Below are 4,543 nucleotides of genomic sequence, written 5' to 3'. Positions count from 1 at the left end.
CCCCGTGGAGCGGCCCCCCCCCGCCGACCTCCCCAGAGGAATCTCAGCCCCCGCTGCGGGGGAGGATGCGCTGCCCTGCATTTCCCACCGCGCTCCCCCGTTTTCTGTTTTCCAGCAGCCGCGTTTGGCTGCGGGGAGGGAGGGGAGGGAAAGGCAAAGCAGCAGCTCCGTGCTAATGGGTTCCTTGAGGAGAAGCCGAGCGTAGCATCCATCCCTGCAGGTACCTGGAGAGCCATGAGCCATCCTGGAGTGAGACACCGAGGTGGGCGGGAGTGCGGGGGAGAAGGGGGAGTGGGAGCAGGGAGAGGGGCAGACAAAAGGGATGAGTGGTGTGTGTGTGTGAGAGTGCCGGGGGATCTGCCGCACGCTCCTGCCTTTCTTCCACCTGCCTGCGAACAGGGAAGGGAGGCAGGTGCCGGGTGAGCTTTCCAGAGGGTGAAAATGAGCCACGGCAGCACCCCCAAGGCATTGCTAAAATAGGGATGCTGTGGACATGGCTCCCAGAATGTGGTGCCTACTCCGGGGGAATTAGAGCCAGGTTTCCTCCTCTCTAGGAGCTGCTTCAAGGAGGGGGAGAGAGTCCCTGCAGTGCTGCTTTGCTCAGAGCCATGAAGGCTCTCTGAAGGGATCATACATCCTAGAATCCTAGGATTTGGGTTGGAATGGACCTAAAGGATAATCCCGTTCCAATCCCCCTGCCACTAGACCGGGCTGCTCAGCATGATGCTTGAGGAGTTTGTAATGGAAGGGAAAACCCAAGATCTGGAGTTTTATGGCCCCCGCAATTGCACACAGGCAGATCCACTGCTGATCCTCCAAAATCCTTCAACTCCCTCCCCAGGAGTTTGTGAGGGCAACGCTGATCCTCCAAAATCCTTCAACTCCCTCCCCAAGTTTTGTGAGGGCAATAAATTCTCCTTAGGGTACCCCCAGGTTTCTGTCAGTGGTCATGCAGGAAGTTGACTGAACATTAAATCTCTACCCAAAGCTCGAGTTTAGATGGGGATGAGGAGGTGAAGTTTGTCTTAAAATCATGTTTATCACTTACATGGAATCACAGAATTGTCACTGTTGGAGAAGACCTCTAAGACCACTGGCACAGGTTGCCCAGAGAAGCTGTGGCTGCCCCACCCCTGGAAGTGCTCAAGGCCAGGTTGGACAGGGCTTGGAGCAACCTGGGATAGTGGGAGGCATCCCTGCCCATGGTTTGGGGTGGAACTCAATCTTTAAAGTCCCTTCCAACCCAAACCATTCTATAATTCAATGATCATCAAGTTCAGATATGAACCCAGCACCACCACTGTGTTCACCACTAAAACATGTCCTCATTAAAAAATCATTAAAAATTAGTCTGGTTTTGCCCAAAATAAACATGGGATAGGGTTCCCTTCCCAGGAAATGTGGAAAACCATATTCAGAGCACCTCTCTTTTAACTGGGACCTGAATTGTGATTTCTTCACAGCTGAAGAGTTCTGACCCCCACATCACCAACTACACAACTTCTTCAAGAGCTTTGCATTTTGGATAATATAAACATCCATCAGGCCCAGACCAAGGTCTCAGCCTGTCTTAAATCTTGGAATACATTCCCCATGCTGTGCATCACATATGTCATGGGAAAGCCAACACCAGAGAATTGTTTAGGTGGGAAAAGACCTGTAAGATCATGAAGTCCAAGCATTAAATCACCTCTGCCAGTGTCCCCAAGTGCCACATCTACACATCTGTTAAAGCCCCCCAGGGGTGGGGACTCCATCACAGGCAGCCTGCTCCAACATCCATCTCCCTGACTGTGCGCATTTGGTCACACAGAACACGCAGAGTTCCCACAAGGAGTGACCATGTCTCATTCTGACCCAGAAGTGCCTCATCAGATGTCCAAACCAAGAAGGAGTCTTAACTCACATCATCCAGGCTGGCCAGCCCTGCTCACCCACCCTAAAAGCACCTTATTTCCTTTCTCAGCCCCAAAAACAGAGGGTTTCCCCTCAGGCTGTTGGATAGATTTGTGGTTTGCATTGAAGTCTTACGGGTTTAGGGGAGACCCCTGAAGCTCAAAAAGCAATTACCTAAGAGCTTCCAGGTAGGGTCCTGCCTGATGTCTGAAAGGACACCCCCGTCTCCTTAATTTGGGCACTGAATGACCAGCACAGAACTTTTTTCCTCCTCTCCTCTCCTCTCCCCAAGTACTTGTACAAGATTGCCTGTGACATTTAGAGCAGCTAAAATTATCTCAATTAAATATCTCCACTGGTTTCCTTTTGTTCTCTTCTCCTTTCTAGTTCTTCCCCTCCAGACAGCTGGAACATGTTCTTTAGACACTCTTTAAAGACAAAAGGAAAAAAAAAGCCCTCCCTACCCCAAACACCAAACAGCTAAAACTCACATAGCTTCAGCTCAGCTTTATTTAGAAACACAGGTGAAATCAATGTTGTGAAGAATATTTTATGTTGCTCCAGGATTCATCCACAGGAGACAGGAGAGTGGCCTCACCCTGCCCAGTAAAGTCATTCCTTTGCGAGTTGCAGCTCTGTGGAGGTGTGGGAGAAAGGGAAAAAGAGCTGTGCACTGATTTTTGGGGGATACTTGGTACCATGAGATGAAAAAAGGCATTGTTGGCCTCTGTGATATCCCCCCTCTTGCCCACATGTTCATGATGACAACACCTGACCCTGTCAGCTGACCTCTCATCTTTACAAACTCCCTGCCAATCTGTTCTGGGAGAGCAAATTCCTTCCCAGCATGAAATTTGGCAGCTGCCTCATCCCTCTGCCTGAAGCATGAATCACCAGAGTTAAGTAACAAACCCATTTATGCATCAAGACACCATCACTGTCCAAGCAATCATTCTGTGCTTTTCAATGTGAAGCCCATTATTTGTAGATTCTGTTTATATTCATCTTTTCCCCCCTCTTTTCTTCCATTGTTTTTTTGTTGTTGTTGTTGTTGTTTTCCCTGTACCTTCTGGATGTTTTGCAAAACAATGAAAAAAACTTCAGAAGGGGGCTGGGATGTTAAGCAGAGGCAGAAAATATTTCCCAGCCTCCAAGAATTGTTATTTACTATTAATTTTAGGAGTTTCTGGGAAACCTCTCAGGGAACCACACCAAAGAATGTTTGGCAAGAACAATTGGTTTGCTAATAAGGTTCTGGGCCACCTGGTTGGTGTATTAATATCTTATAAATATATTTACACGCCCCTACACATTTTAAAGCACCTGTTATTTTTACAAATATTTTCTTGGTGCTGCTCTTCTGTCTTTTTAGCACCTATTTCGTTCCTCTGGTCTATTGACAGTTATTAAATAAGTGGTTCCCGAATGTGTTTGGTTTATTCTGCGGAAAATGAAGTTTTGCTGGGTTGAAATAGCAGTGGGTGATCCATATTGGAAGGAAGATCTGGGGAAAGCACAGGCACTGCGAGTTTGTGGGGGCAGAGCAGGAGCTGCCAATGTTATTAAGGCTGGGAAAAGCAGCAGGACTTGAGCTGAACTGCAGCACTGCCATACCCAGGAATTGGCACAAAACAAATTTAGGACAAGACTTGTGTCTCTCACTGCTTGCTCCAAGACTCTCAGATGAGGTTTCTCCTGCTGCCTGGTCAGCTGTGTCCATGCAGGACACAACCATGGACATGGACATTGCCCTCTCTTTTCCACACAGAGCTGAGGTGCTCTTATCAAGCTCAGAAAGTTCTGCCTTTAATAAATTCCTTTTCTTCTGGTTGGAAACTACTATTTGGTGAACACAGACCTCTGCTTTTCCAAAATTGCTCTGCCACTCCAAGCGAAATGCATCCAGGATGTTGCCCAGAGAAGCTGTGGCTGCCCCATTCCTGGAAGTGTTCAAGGCCAGGTTGGACTGGGCTTGGAGCAACCTGGTCTAGCAGAAAATCCATGGCAGGGAGATGGGAATGAGATGATTTTTAAGGCCCAAACCATTCCAGGGTTCTAAGATCTCTCAGGTCTCTCTCTTTGATAACAGAGTCACTACAAAACACTAAAACATGGGTTTTCTCAGAAAAGAGTGATTTAAACTTGGGGGAGAACTTAAATTCCACATCTGGGGTTTGTCCTCACTAGGCCTCCCTACCAGTGAGTTTGTGGGTATTTCACCACAGGGTAGATTGCAAATATTCACCCAGACCCGGATTATTTCTGCGTTCCTCCACCCAAAGTCTGTGTTTGCAATGCAGGGATACTGCACCTCAGGACAGCAGAGCTGTTGTTCATAGCCTGAATTACTAAATTAAAAAAAAAAAAAGTAAAGAACCCCTAGTGCCACATCCCACCCCGAATGATGGACTGACAATCTCAGCATCTTTTAGACATCAGGCTTCAGGAGGGAGAGGGAAGGCTGTGTGACAGGCAGAGTTTGGCAGCTGGGCTTCATTAACTCTGTTTTTCAAAGCTGCATTTGTGTCTCCAGAATAACAATGAAGTTATCCCAGGCCTCGTATTCCATCCCCTCACAGCCATTGTGCCCTGTGTGCCATTATCTCTTTCTTTCTCTAACGCATTAAACTGCCATCAGAGAGGCGTT

The sequence above is a fragment of the Corvus brachyrhynchos genome, unplaced genomic scaffold (assembly GCF_000691975.1).
Source record: "Corvus brachyrhynchos isolate BGI_N302 unplaced genomic scaffold, ASM69197v1 scaffold89, whole genome shotgun sequence".
Taxonomy (NCBI): Eukaryota; Metazoa; Chordata; class Aves; order Passeriformes; family Corvidae; genus Corvus; species Corvus brachyrhynchos.
Note: the sequence above shows the minus strand (reverse complement) of the source record.